The 15,806-nt window shown below is 48.0% G+C and overlaps 1 long non-coding RNA gene across 1 annotated transcript in view; it reads left to right on the forward strand.

Annotated features, from left to right (window-relative positions):
• Window positions 1-15,806, forward strand: part of LOC140395938 (uncharacterized) — a 152,439-nt gene that overhangs the window by 25,957 nt on the left and 110,676 nt on the right. The gene's annotated exons all lie outside the window — the stretch shown is intronic.

A 15,806-nucleotide genomic window follows, 5' to 3' on the forward strand; every position in this document is an offset into this window, starting at 1 on the left:
TCCAACTCCATAGTTGGGGGAGGAGGGTGTGGGTGTGTGTGTGTGTGTGTGGGTGTGGGGGGGGGGGGGGGGGGCGCAGGGAGGGAGGGGGTGCGGAGGGGATGGTAAATGGGGTGTAATCTGGTCGAGCACTTTGGAGTCCACCTGCCACTCCGTCCATTTGAATCACTCCACCAGCTCACCGGCCATTAGGCAAAGATGAAAATCCCATTTCCCCAATTCAGATTCGGTCCAATCCTTCTCCTCTTGAAGGAAATGACAAGTAAAGTGAAAAACCCAGCACGAGAAGAACCATTCTCTTCAGCAATTACAATACCCTCATATATCAAACAAAGGTGTATCGCTATATTTGCAGCCTGCGCACTTCTTGTCAAGACTTTTCATTCGACATTTTAAAAGCCCACATTTGTACAGAAGGTAGTCTGCCTAAAACCTGACAGATTAGAATTGCGCCCTCCATTGAAAACATAGATTTTACTCCTGATTACTATTCAGAGAGTCTCATTGGAAAGGAAATGCATGTGGACATTGAGTGGTACAGGATTGGGCTCATCATTGATTCCCATTCAACACTGAAAATCCTATCAATAGAAACACGTGAAAAATAGTTTGCTGGGCTTCTGGAAGTAGACCAATGGCCATGGAATTATATATTGGGGTGATTTATTCAGAACATTGAGGAAAGAAGTGAAACGTTAAGAAAACCAGAGAAAAGTGCTTCACTGTGGGGTTGATTCTCCACCCCCCCCCCCCCCCCCCCCGAGAAAATCGGGAATCCCAATAGGGAGGAGAACCCTCCGTCGGCCCAAAATTGTTGTCGGACAGCAGACCCGTCCCGAGTCTCCGGTCCTGTCACGTCAGCCATGACGGCTGACAGGATTTTCACATCAAGGGTCAGCTGATGGGGACAGGACTTCAGTGTCAAGTACCTGGGCCGGGATTCGGCAATACGGCGGCTGAGTGTTGACACTGGCGTAAACACTGGACCTCCTGGCCCAGCGATTCCGTGGCCCAACAATGTTTGCCGTATCCCTGGTGGCTGCTGTCATCGCGGATGCACAGTGGCGAGAGCGCCAGGGGCCAGCCCAGGTAAGACCCTGCATGACAGGAACCTGCCCCACAACAGCAGGGGCCAACCGTGGAGGCATAAGTGGTGGCTGTACATCAGGCCGAGGAGGGGGAACGAAGTCGGTTCCACGCCAGACCCTTGTCTATCGCCGGCGCAGGTCCTTCGAGGAGCTGCTCGCCAATTTGTGCCAACGCTGACTCCGCCTCACCAAAGAGACCGTGAGACACCTGTTCCAGGTGGTGGTGGACCTGACACCAGGAGCGGTAGGAGGACGACACACGCTCGCGGTGGCCGTCAAGTTAACAAATGCCCTCAACTTTAATACGTCTTGATCCTTCCTGAGCTCGAGTGGAGGCCTGTGTGGGATATCACAAACATCCACACAGGTCCATCTAGGATGTCATGGGTGCCCTATGTGTCCGGGCATCAAACTGCATCACTTTTAGCCTGGACCAGGCTCAGTATGATGCCCAGGTTGCAGGTTACACTGCACCCGGCACCTTTGAGGTGTTCGCTCGGGCGAGGAGTTGGCTAGTGGGTGACAAGGCCCACCCGCTTAGGTCATGGATGATGACACCTGTGCAGAGGCCCCAGACCACGGCGGAGATCAGGGGCGGGATTCTCTGATATCGGCGCGACGTCCGCTGACCGCCGCCAAAAACGGCGCGAATCAGTCTGGCATCGCGCCGCCCCAAAGGTGCGGAATTCTCCACATCTTGAGGGACCGAGCCCTCACCTTGAGGGGCTAGGCCCGCGCCGGACTGATTTCCGCCCCGCCAGCTGGCGGGAAAGGCCTTTGGTGCCCTGCCAGCTGGCGCGGAAATGACTTTGCCGTGTGGCGCATGCGCGGGAGCGTCAGCGGCTGCTCACGGCATCCCCGCGCATGCGCAGTGGAGGGGGTCTCTTCTGCCTCCGCCATAGTGGAGACCGTGGCGAAGGCGGAGGGAAAAGAGTGCCCCCATGGCACAGGCCCGCCCGCGGATCGGTGGGCCCCGATCGCGGGCCAGGCCACCGTGGGGGCACCCCCCGGGGCCAGATCGCCCCGCGTCCCCCCCAGGACCCCAGAGCCCACCCGCGCCGCCTTCAAAAGGTGGTGTGATTCTCGCCGGTGGGACAGGCATTCCAGCAGCGGGACTTCGGCCCATCGCGGGCCGGAAAATCGCCGGGGGGGGCCCGCCAACCGGCGCGGCGCGATTCCCACCCCCGCTGAATATCTGGTGCCGGAGAATTCGGCAACCGGCGGGGGCGGGATTCACTCCAGCCCCCGGCGATTCACCGACCTGGCGGGGGGTTGGAAAATCCCGCCCCAGGTGTAATGAAATGCACCCAGTAACCATGAATGTTGACGAGCAGTGTAACAGGCTCCTGAAGATGCATTTCTGCTGCCTGGATTTCTCTGGGTGGGTCTTTCCAATAAACTCTCAGGAGGTCCCGAGCATTGTGGTGGCCTGCTGCACAATCTGGCGCAGCAGCAGGACGACTTGATGGAGAAGGAGGAGGAATGTCAAGTCCCACCGAATGAGAAGGACCAGGAGGGCATCTAGCAGGAGCCCAGCGAGGACCTGTATCTGCTCGGCAGGCTGCTGAAAGGGTATGCATGGCTATCAAACGAGGATAACCTCATCAACTCCCGCTTCGCCGACTAGGAGACCTAAAGTCCAGCAGCTCCATCACCATCAACCCCCCCGGTCTTCAAGCCCTTCTGTCCCATAGCCCTTTCCACCCCCTCCCTCAATTGCCCTTCACCCCACTTTACCTTTAACCCCATCTTCCTGTGACCCTGCGACTCACCTTCCCACCCTCCCCGCCCCTCCATTCTGCCTAATCTTGTTCCCTCCCCAACTGCTCTTCAACCTTTCCCCCCTCCATTGGTCATAGCTTCACACCGGGGTGATGGGCTTGTGTTGGCAGTGTCAGTGGGTCTAGCCTGCGGGACGGAGGATGATGACGACTCACTGTGACATGTGCTCTGGCGTTCCTTCTTGTCTGAGAAAGTTTGACTCCTGTCTTTTAGATAACATACCACCCGGATGATGGAGGCCTCCTCCTCATGAACCACATTATTTTGGGGGAGGGCGGCTGGTGGGAGATGGAGCCTGTTTTGGGGTCATAGACTAGGGATGCTGTCATACCAGGCTATCTCACACTGCGGCCCTGTCAGTCCTGGATGGGGGTGGAGGGCTTGGGTCCAACGTGCACTAACTTCTGCCCCACAGCCCCATATCTACACCAGCACCACAACAACATTCCCATCCGTGGGCAGGCAGCAAAAGGCAGCTTGAACAATGCAAAGTGTTCAATGGTGTGAATGTTGTCCCCTTTGCCCTGACTAACTATGTGAAACAACACCCATGCCAACTTATGTTTCATCTATCTTTCTGGTCTCCCATTGCCTCCTGTGCGTTCTCGGTGTCCCCCTCCCAGATTGCACATCAGGAGTGGATGGGGCCTGCTGCCCATCTCGCTCTCTGGCCTGTGATGCCCTGGTGGTGTCCTTTGGAGGGCCTGGACCTGGATGGGCCTGGCCAGCTTACGGGTGTCATAAGTGATGATGTGTTAGCCTGTTCTGCCTGCTGCCCACAGATGCCCCAGTGTCAGGAGATAGGTGGAGTCAGTAGGGGTGGAGTATTCCAACGCTTCCCTTGCCTACTTGGGGTGCTCGCTGACCCCTGGCTACTCCATGGGGCGGAGGAGCTGCTGGAGTGAGCTCCAGAGGCCTCATTGTCATCTGGCATTCCTGGAGGTTTGCCATCATCTGAACCATGTGTTGATGCCCTCAGTCATGGTGCAATGTGACTGAAACATGTCCCTCAGTGAGTGAGCAATTGCCTCAGTCATGTCCCTCTGCGTCTGGCTCTGGTCTGTCAATACCCAGCCACCACTCTCAATGCCCTCAGCTATGACCCTTTGTGAGTTCGCCAAGCTCTGGAGCACTGCAGTAGTGTCTATCTGTGCCTGAGACTTGTCAGTCTGTGCTGTGCTGCCCTGGCCTTCGGCCATGTACAGCACAGGGTGACCCAGTCCTTGGACGTTCTGACATATGGCTCTGACTTCTTTCCCAAGGCCTTCCACTGGGGGTGCCACAGCTTCAGTGTTGGCCTGGGTGCCATCACCTGTATCTATACATGATTAGACTTGATGGCATGGTAGCACAGTGGTTAGCTCTGTGCTTCACAGCTCCAGGGTCCCAGGTTCGATTCCCAGCTTGGGCCACTGCCTGTGCGGAGTCTGCACATTCTCCCTGTGTCTGTGTGGGTTACCTCCGGGTGCTCCGTTTTCCTCCCACAGTCCAAAGATGTGCAGGTTAGGTGAATTGCCATGATAAATTGCCCTTCGTGTCCAAAAAGGTTAGTTGGGGTCACTGGGTTACAGGGCTAGGGTGGAGATGTGGGCTTGAGTAGGGTGCTCTTTCCAAGGGCCAGTGCAGACTCGATGGGCTCAATGGTCTCCTTCTGCACTGTAAATTCTATGATTCTATGACTCCTCCAGTTGGACTGTGGGTGCTGGAATGTTGCTGACACTCCCTGCTGTAAATTCAGGTTTTGAATTTGCATCTGGAGCAGTGATGTGATCATCTTTTCCAGAGGTGCAATATCTGTCTTGGGGTCAGCAGTTTCCAGGTATTGGGCAGCCTTCTGACTGCCCATTCCTTTGGGAGTTCCTCCCTCCACCTGATGTGCTACACCAATTGTTGGGTGCTCACCAGAGGGTGACCGAGGTGTCTGACAGCTAACATGTCCCACCGAGGTGATTGTTTCTGCACTGGTGGATGGTACAGTGACAAGAAACCGGTGTCACCCCGGAGCTCTGTGCCGGGGTGTTCTGAGGGCCTGGACGAGGGGCAGAGATTCTGGATGGCCTTTCCTTATCTGATGGGGATCCTGCAATACAAAGGACATTTTTCTGCAGGACAAGGCTGGGGGAGATGAAAGATTTGCATGCAGGGAATCTCGACACGCCAGCGCTCCTTGCGCCTGCGGGAACCACTCTGGTTTTCCTGCTGGCAGGAATTCTCAGTCTGAAAATGTCAGATTTGCACCCCGAGCATCTGCAATTAAGCAAAGCAGCATGGGATTTGTTGTTCAAAATAAAAACAGTAGGTGAGTAAATGTGGTGTCACTCAGTGGTTCATTGTCCCAGTTCAGCCAACCATGTGGCTTGTAGAACATTATTAAATTTCTTTGTGAAAAAAAAAATCCACTGAAGCCATGAATCACAGCTTGAACCCAAAGCCTGCATCGCCCAAGACTCTCATGCAGAACACCAGAGAGATAGCGCAGGAATTCTACAAGTTCAAAGAAACATGGACACAGTAGCCAGCCATCAGATCACTGTCTATGCTCAAATGAACTGCATAATCCAGATTGAGAGGGAATGAACCTGAGTGCAACATGGGAAGTTGGCACAAACATCAGTGATGATATTGCAGGCATTCCAATCCAACTGCGCATTTAGTGAGTGGAAACCTCTCCAATTATAAGAAGATGTATCAATTTAAAACAGGTGCCTTGAAAAGTTGTCAAGATGTGCCCAGAGTGTTGGGGATGCCAAGGGAGAACTAAATTCAGTTTGGATGGAGGGCGATTGTTAACCCTTCCCTGTGAAGCCGATATTTTCTGAAGAGACTTATATAATCGTTATCTACTTGTTCAAATGCTCGGTCTGAAATGTATTGGCGTTCCGTGGTATTTTTACTTTGGTAGTCATTGACAGATGGTACCCTGTCAGTACTTAACACTTCAGATTCTTTTAATTCTTTGCAATTAGTAACATGATAGTAAAATCCGATGCTGTCAAACGAATCTATAAAACAAATCCAGATTCAGCAGAAACTTTGGGGAAAAGCCTTGTTTATGTTTTGCCTGAATAAGAAAAGATCTGTTACACTCTGTGACTGTTTTAATTCTACTCAAAGCAGTTGCGTTTTATATTCTGTGTCATAATTAAAATTTTCATGGATGTAATTGGGGCAGAATAGTCAGACATGATTTTATGCCCCATTCACCCAGCTATTCCCTCAAAAAGCAGGAAATGGGCTGCATCCAAAGGCTTAGTAATGGTGTCAATTGGTGTAACTCTGGCCTCAGTATCAAGAGGTTGTGAGTTTAAACTCCATTCCATTTCTCCCAGTATCCCTATTCACAGTGTGGTTCAGCAATGTGGTTCAGCGATGAGCTGTTTTGCTGAGTCCACTACCCAAGCTCCCTTTGAGCAGTGCTTTCCACAGGGGAGTATAGGAGGATTGAATTTACACCCCTGCTCCTTATGTGCTCCTTATATTCTCCTTATCCCCACCCTATTGGGGCTGCAGGGTGGCACAGTGGTTTGCACTGCTGCCTCACAGTGCCAGGGACCCGGGTTCAATTCCAGTCTTGGGTGACTCCCTGTGTGGAGTTTGCACTTTCTCCCCATGTCCGTGTGGGTTTCCTCCGGTGCTCCAGTTTCCTCCCACAATCCGAAGATGTGCAGGCTAGGTGGATTGGCCAGTCTAAATTGTCCCTTAGTGTCTCGGTTAGGTGGAGTTATGGGGATAGGGCAGGCGAGTGGGTCTAGGTAGAGTGCTTTTTCGGAGGATCAGTGCAGACTTGATGGGATGAATGGCCTCTTTCTGCACTGTAGCAATTATGATTCTAAGGTGCTAGATTTTGATAAGGAGTAGTCAGCTGGATTCTGTGGACTGATGTTTCAGTTATGAGGATAGATAGGAGAGTTTGGGACAGTTCTCCTTGGAGAGAAGAAAACTAAGAGGAGACCTAATAGATATGTTCAAAATCATGAGAGGGCTGGATGAAGTTCATGGGGAGAAACTGCTCCCACGCAAGGATTCAGAACGAGAGGGCACAGATTAAAAGTGCTTTGCAAAAGAAGCAAATGTGATGGGAGAAAAACATTTTCACACAACATGTGGTTGGGGTCTGGAATGCACTTCTTGGAAGTGTGGTGGAGGCAGGTTCAACCGAGGAATTCAAGAGGGCTTTAGGTGATTACTTGAATAGAAGCAATGTGCAGGGGACACAAAAAAGGCAGGGGAATGGAACTCAGTCATGGGACAGGATTCTACAAAAACGGGGCTAAGTACTCCAGAAATACTGGAGCGTTTTACAATGGCGTCATCTGGCCACTAGGAGCAGCACTCCTGCGCCGATACGGGCGCCAGCACAGGCGGTGCGGGTCCGCTCATGCGCGTGGGTTGCCGTCTCCGCGCTGGCCCCCAGGCAACACGGTGGAGCCCTACAGGGGCCCGGCGCATAGGCCGCCCCCCGGAATTAGCCCGCCCGCCGATGGGTAGCCCCCGATCGTGGGTCTGGCCAGCGTGGAGGCCCCTCCACCCCCGGAGTCGGTTCCTCCTCCTCTCCACCAAGACGACCTCCGCAGCCAGAACGCCGAGGTCCCGCTGGGTAGGACCACACGCGAATGACGCTGGCGGGAATCGGCCGAACTTGGCGGGCACTCAGCCCGTCGAGCGCGGAGAATTGTCCGGTCGATGGAGAATCAGCGGCCCGCGTCGGAGCGGCGTCGCAGGATTCGCGCCCCCCTCGGCGATTCTCCGACCCGGCGCGGGATCGGAGAATCTCGCCCATGATGCTTGTTTGGAGAGGCGAAGCTGACATGCTGGACCGAATGGCCTTCTTCTGCACTGTAACAATTCTGTGATTCTGTGATAGCAAATTGAAGAGATACAAACGGGAAAGCTGAAAATAACAAAAATGACAGAGGTGGCGAAGGGAAGTTGAATGAAGGAATGATGTAACAATCAATAGGCTTCGGCTTTTTCTTTGTGCTTGGATCAAGAAGTATTTTGCAGAGGTTTTCTTGAAGTTTGTTTCAGCTTTACCAACTGGATAATTGTGCACAGGCTAGAATAAATGATCTAAACAATAAATAAATGTCACAAGGAATATCCTGTCATCTTCTTCTGGTGCTGTCTCTGGTGACCTTAGTGATAATTAGCTCTCATTTCCAATTATGCTCTGTTATTAAAGTTTACAAGGGAAAAATCATTAGGGTTTTCAAAAGCCTTTCACAGGTTCCATTAACATTTGGTACTTTTGCCTTTGTTGTTCTTTTCCTCACACACTTCGAATGCCCAAAGGATTTGAGTTGAGTTTTTCTTCCCCTAACGAGGCTGGAATCACTGCATGTGGGCTGCAGTTTGATTCGACAGTCAAGCATTACTCTATAGATAGGTGTGCATTCCTCTACAATCATGGGCAGACTCTGAATTGTTTTCTCAAATTTCTGTAGGATTCCTGATGCTCAACTGTTCGATTTTGTTGCCACTGGTGAGACCCATCCCTAATTGTCCTTGTGTTGCATTACCTTCTTGCCTTACCTTCAGTCCGTGGCTTTGCAGGTGCACCTACAATGCTGTCAGAGAGGGAGTTCTGGGATTTTGAGACAGCAACAGTACAGGAATGGCAATATAGTTCCCAGTCAGATTGGTGAGTGGTTTGCAGGGGAACTTGCAGGTGGGGGTGTTCCCAATTATCTGCTGCCCATGTCCTTCAAGATGTAAAGGTTGTGAGTTTAAAAGCTGCTGTCGAAGGACTTAGTGAGTTGCTGCAGTGCATTTTATAAATGTACACACTGCTGCCACTGTGGACCAGTGGTGGAGGGAATAGTTGTTGAAGGTGGTTGGTAGGGTGCCATTTAAGCACCCTTCTTTGTTCTCCGACTGTTTTGTCCTGGATGGTGTCGAGCTTCTTGAGTGTGAATTCATCCAGGCCAATGGAGAATATTCCAACACCCTCCTGACATGTGGGATGTATGTGGTGGACAGCCTTTGGTGGGTCAGGCGGTGAGTTACGCTCTGCAGAATTCCCAGTCTCCAATCTGCTCTTGTAGCCACAATATTTACATGGCTAGTCCAGTTCAGTTTCTATTCAATGATACACCTCAGGATATTGATAGTGGGGTAGTCAGTGATGGTAATACCATTGAATGTCAAGGGGCATTGGTTAGATTATCTTTTGTTGGAGATGATCATGAATGTTACTTGGTACTTATCAGCCCAAGCCTGGATATTGCCCAGGTCTTGCTGCATTTGGACATGGACTGCTTCAGTTTCAGAGGAGTTGTGAATGATACTGAACATTGTGTAATCATCAGAAATCATCCCCACTTCTGCCCTTATGATGGAGAGAAGGTCATTGATGAAGCAGCTGGAGATGATTCGGCCGAGGACACTACCCTGAGGAACTCCTGCAGTGATGTCTCAGAATTGATGTGGTTGACCTCCAACAACCACAACCATCTACCCTGTCAGATATTGAAGGCAAGGCATTGTGTGACAAACTGCGGGAATTTCAGAATCCACAAGAACATAGGGCAGAATTTTACAGCCACATCGGGGCGGTGCAGCAGTCAGTGGGGGGGAGGTGGGCGGAAGGTATGGTGAGCTGTTGAAAAGTCCATTGACCTCGACAGGATGGGAAAATCCTGCTGGTGGGAGGGGCCGTAAAACTCAGTCCGTAGAAAGTACTGGAGCAGAAAAACTGTAGTTGATCTGACTAGTTCAAAAGAAAATGCTCCTCAGTTCAGAACGTATATCCCATAAACTTTCAAACTGGTCACAGGGACCTTGGCCAGAATTTTATGCTCCTCCGGTGGGTTCTGAGGTGGGGAGGTGGGGGTGGGGGAAGAAATGTGGGAGTGTAAAATTGCATGGACGAGATTCCCTTTGGGATCCCACTTCCCTGACCCAGCCATAATTTTATGGCGAGGCGGGCAGGGCCTCAGATGGGAAGCCCACCCATACTCCTATTAAGGCCCTGTGATCATTTAACAGCGAGTTAAGGATCTTTCCCCACCCAGCCTCAACTTCCAGACAGGCAGATGCCGGTTGGATCAGGGTGCCAAACAGAAAAAGTCTTGATTTCAGGCAGTAAGAGAGGGGGATGCGTCAATCTAATGTCCCCTTCAGACTTGGGGTGCCCTCCCCTCAGGGGCTTGGGAGTTCAGGCCCTCCCTGACCCCCCACCCTGGCACAAATTAATAATAATAACAAATTGCTTATTGTCACAAGTAGGCTTGAATGAAGTTACTGGGGAAAGCCCCTAGTCGCCACATTCCGGCGCCTGTTCGGGGAGGACGGTCCGAGAATTGAACCTGCACTGCTGGCATTGTTCTGCATTACAAGCCAGCGGTTTAGCCCACTGTGCTAAACGAGCCCCATGCTAAACCAGCCCCTGGTTGTGTGAGATGCTGCAAAGGGTATTTGAAATCCTTGAAATTGTACTGCGACAAGGTCGTCATTTCTTCACGAGGGTAAGAAAATCATGTGAAACATAAATGAAAAATACAGACTGCCACTTCACACTGCGTCTCAATGGCAAAAATAAATTGTTGCTTCTTTTGGTGTAAGCTGGTGTGTATACTTTTGTGTCAACTTCCAACAGAAAAATATTTACTGGACCCTAAAATTCACCAACAATCACAACAGATACTGTTGAACTTTCAGCTGTAAAGCAGATAATATTGGTGACTGCCTTTCTGAGCACAGGCCTCAGTCCACGTGAACAGAGATTCACTGACTTGCATTGGCAGTGCACCCCCACCCCCACTGCCCAACACTCCAGGGCATCCTCTACCCTCCTGCTCCCAGGACCTCTGGTACTTCCCTAAAGTGCAGTCCTGGGACTGCAGTACCTCTTCCAGCCTCTGTAATGCAATCTTTGGAGGGCTGGAGAACTGTTGGCCAAACAGATTGGCCGACAGCTCTCCAGGGCGGGACCTGCATCCAAAGACAGATGGAATTTCCTCTGACTGCCAATCAATGCTCAATTAAGCATAAAATGGCAGTGAGCCTGTCAGAGTCAGCGGGGAGGTGGTCCCTGAAAATTCAGGCCCTGGGGATCCACTACTCCAACCATCCTGAAATAAGCAATACAAAGAACACCACAAGGTCCAGACTGTCATCTTTGTCTACAGGATTAGTGCCAGAAGACTGGAGGATAGCAAATGTTGTCCCCTTGTTCAAGAAGGGGAGTAGAGACAACCCCGGTAACTATAGACCAGTGAGCCTTACTTCTGTTGTGGGCAAAATCTTGGAAAGGTTTATAAGAGATAGGATGTATAATCATCTGGAAAGGAATAATTTGATTCGAGATAGTCAACACAGTTTTGTGAAGAGTAGGTCGTGCCTCACAAACCTTATTGAGTTCTTTGAGAAGGTGACCAAACAGGTGGATGAGGGTAAAGCAGTTGATGTGGTGTATATGGATATCAGTAAAGCGTTTGATAAGGTTCCCCACGGTAGGCTACTGCAGAAATTACGGAGGCATGGGAATCGGGGTGATTTAGCAGTTTGGATCAGAAATTGGCTAGCTGGAGGAAGACAAAGGGTGGTGGTTGATGGGAAATGTTCAGACTGGAGTCCAGTTACTAGTGGTGTACCACAAGGATCTGCTTTGGGGCCACTGCTGTTTGTCATTTTTATAAATGACCTGGAGGAGGGCGTAGAAGGATGGGTGAGTAAATTTGCAGATGACACTAAAGTTGGTAGAGTTGTGGACAGTGCGCAAGGATGTTACAAGTTACAGAGGGACATAGATAAGCTGCAGCGCTGGGCTGAGAGGTGGCAAATGGAGTTTAATGCAGAAAAGTGTGAGGTGATTCATTTTGGAAGGAATAACAGAGTACTGGGCTAATGGTAAGATTCTTGGCAGTGTGGATGAGCAGGGAGATCTCGGTGTCCATGTACATAGATCCCTGAAAGTTGCCACCCAGGTTGAGTGGGTTGTTAAGAAGACGTACGGTGTGTTAGCTTTTATTGGTAGAGGGATTGAGTTTTGGAGCCATGAGGTCATGTTGCAGCTGTACAAAACTCTGGTGCGGCCGCATTTGGCGTATTGCTTGCAATTCTGGTTGCCGCATTATAAGAAGGATGTGGAAGCATTGGAAAGGATGCAGAGGAGATTTACCAGAATGTTGCCTGATATGGAGGGAAGATCTTATGAGGAAAGGCTGAGGGACTTGAGGCTGTTTTCGTTAGAGAGAAGAAAGTTAAGAGGTGACTTAATTGAGGCATACAAGATGATCAGAGGATTGGATAGGGTGGACAGTGAGAGCCTTTTTCATCGGATGGTGATGTCGAGCACGAGGGGACATAGCTTTAAATTGCGGGGAGATAGATATAGGACAGATGTCAGAGGTAGGTTCTTTACTCAGAGAGTAGTAAGGGCGTGGAATGCCCTGCCTGCAACAGTAGTGGACTCGCCAACACTAAGGGCATTCAAATGGTCATTGGATCGACATATGGACGATAAGGGAATAGTGTAGATGGGCTTTAGAGTGGTTTCACAGGTCGGCGCAACATCGAGGGCCGAAGGGCCTGTACTGCGCTGAAATGTTCTATGTTCTATGTTCCCTTACCAGTGGTCAGGCCCACTGTGCAATTCCAAAATGCCCGTACGCCTAATTTCAGTGGGTAAATGGGCCTTCACATTTATCCAGCATCTCACTCAGATTGGAGAAAAGGAACACCCAGCAGAGGGTGACCCCAGCAGCCATCCCTGAACCCCTCTGACAAGGACGGCCGTGTTTGATGTGGGCAGAGGTTCCATCCTCGATCCAGCTTTGCAGAAATGGTCTATCCAATCACCCTTCACTCATCTATAGTTAAAACTGCTCCTAGCAATGCCTTTAATCTCAAGAGTACATTACAGCTCTAAGAAAGCATTTTGACTGCAGGCAAATACTGAAGGGTAGGTTTGTTGAATTCTCGCATGATGCCAGTGTGAATCGGAAAGCTACATGTGGTACTCAGTTGCTTCAGTGTTTGAGGATTGCTGGCAAAAGTTTTTAATTACAGGCTGCTGGTTATTAGAATTCAGAAAATATTCTCTGATGTGAACATACCTAACAGAGCAGGAATAAAGGACTCGATAGACAATGTGATTTTGTACGATGTCTAAAGACTTCGGTATTCTTGGGGGGTTTCCTGGGTTTGCAATTGAGATGAGGAATTTGACTGACTCTTTCTTCAGTTGATTAAACTGGATTAGATTTATGATGGAGAGGAGTGTGCACAGAGTTGGAAATTTACAGCTGTGATGTGTCAAACGCCTTCTTCTTGTTTCACATTTTCAGATGTTCTAAATCATAATTTTACTAATGTTCAATAATGGCGCACAAGGTGGCAAGACCCATTACAATGTAAATTATTGAACAGTTTAATCTTCTATTGCACTCAATTGCGGAAGATAATTTTATTGAAAATAAAGCTGACACAAAGTTAATTTAAGTTAATTTAATTTATCTGCAGTTAATGAATATTTAATTGAAACTCAGGTACTAAAGCAATTTAAGTTTTACATTGGATCATCTTTGTTAAGCTGAGTTATCTCTGCGCATGTTAATTTTTTTCTTTATTTGTTCATTCACATGATGTGGGCGTTACAGGAAAGGCTAGATTTATTGGCCATTCCAAATTGCCCTTGTGAAGGTGGTGATACAACAGAGCATCTTGCTAAACTATTACAGACGGCAGTTAAGAGGCACAGAATCACAAACCCAGGGAATGGTTAGAGCACAGAAAGAGGTCCTTTAGCCTGTTGTGTGTCTGTCACCTCTCAGCAAAAGCAACTCAGCTAGTCCAACTTCCTGCCCTTTCCGCAAAGCCCTACAAATACTTTCTCTTCAAGGGTTTATGCAATTTCCTTTGGAAAGCCATGGTTGAATCTGCATCCACCAAATGCTCAGACAGTACATCTCAGATCCTCACCCTTTTGTCACTCACCTGAGTTAGAATCCTCTGCTTTACGATCCTTTCACCAATGAAAAGTTTTTTTCCATCCGCTCATTTAAATCCCTCGTGATTTTGAACATCTCGATTAAATCTCTTATCAACCTTCTCTTTTCTAAGAGAGGAAGCCCATCTTCTCCAGTCTAGCTACGCAACTGAAGTGACTTATCTTTGAAACTATTCTCATGAATCTTTTCTACATCCTCTCTAAATCCTTCACATCCTTCCTGACGTATGATGACCAAAATTGGATGGAATATTTCAGTTGGGGCCAAACCATTGTTTAAAAAGGTTTATCATAACTTTTTTGATTTTGCCTGAAGCCTCTATTTTTAAAGCTCAGAATGCCATATGTCTTTTGAACCACTTACTCAACCCGCCCTCCCACCTTCAATGATTTGTGCACATATATAAGGAGACAAGGGTATAGTAGTAATGCCACTGAACTAGCAATCCAGAGACCTGGACTAATGCTCTGGGGCCAAGGTTCAAATCCCAACAGAACAACTGGTGGAATTTAAATTCAATTAATAAAATATGGAATTGAAAGCTAATGGTGACCATTTTCGCAAAGACCCCTCTGGTTCACTAATGTCCTTGAGGGAAGTGATGAGATCAACCATGCGGAATTAGTGAGGTCTTGCGATACTAAAACTCAGTAGAAATTTGAGTTAAACTTCTCGGATGCAAACAAGAATCTTTACTGTCTCTATTTGATTACAATTGAGAGAAACTTAAATCTATTCTCAATAAAGTCTGGCTGGCAAAAGGACTTGAAGAGAAGTAACTTGCACATAATTTAACTTTCAAAATAATACAGAAATGATTTCTTGCTTACGGCGAAACAGCTTGCATTTACTCCATGAGTTAGCGTGGAAAAGTGAAAATATGAAAATTAGAGACAGCGAATAGTTTAGATCAAATTATAGGATGATCCCGGATAAAGATGGCCTAACGGACCATCATGTTTATAAGAAATCTTATCTGTCTTGAGCCATCTATCTACACCTCTATGTCGCCCTAATTGGTTTGGGTTAGAATCAAATGTATTTGACTCGACGGTTAGCTGTCAATCCTTAATGTGCAACATAAGCTCTGAATGTTTCATGTTTGAATATTTGTGTATGTTATGGAATGCGATTCTATGCTATTATCAAGACTAGTTTCTACTGGTTTTCTCCTGACTTCGCTTTATACACATTATGAACAATAGTGTCTTCATGTTGCTATGGGGCCAGCTTCATCCTTGATCAGATTATTGGTCTTAATGTCAAACTGTCTTTGAAAAAATGTTTGTTAGAACAATAGCTTTTTCATCTTTGCTTAGTAAAAATGTTGTTTTAATCTCCAATGAGTTTATGCATGTGTCAGGCTTTTTGTGTCTCTGTTGAAGCAATGTGTTTTATCATGACCTGAGGTTATGGGTGCTGAAATCCTCAATTTAAAATGGGTATTAAAACTGGGGCTTAATATTTACACTAAATAGCCTTCTTTTACCTATCAGATCTATCAGGAAATAGTCGATTCCTATCAGTCCGCACTTTTGATAAATCGATAGATCAAGTGAGATATATCACAATAAGATAAACAATAGACATATGGATGATAAGGGAATAGTGTAGATGGGCTTTAGAGTGGTTTCACAGGTCGGCGCAACATCGAGTGCCGAAGGGCCTGTACTGCGCTGTAATGTTCTATGTTCTATATAATAAATGCGATAGGATAGGTAAAAGTGCAAAGAATAACTCATTCATACTGTCATTGCAGTTTTAAACAGTGGGAAAGCATTGCATTACAAGCATTTCAGCAAAAATTATTATAATTCTTAAAGAATCATTATTATAAAATAACAATCAATTAATCAAATTTGATTCTACTGATTCAGTATTAATCCATGAGCAATATGTTAATAATACAGTCATATAATTGATTGATCAGTAACATTTCAACAATAATACTGCATTTCTATTTAATCTAATGGTGGTGCAGTGG

The sequence above is a fragment of the Scyliorhinus torazame genome, chromosome 19 (assembly GCF_047496885.1).
Source record: "Scyliorhinus torazame isolate Kashiwa2021f chromosome 19, sScyTor2.1, whole genome shotgun sequence".
Lineage (NCBI taxonomy): Eukaryota > Metazoa > Chordata > Chondrichthyes > Carcharhiniformes > Scyliorhinidae > Scyliorhinus > Scyliorhinus torazame.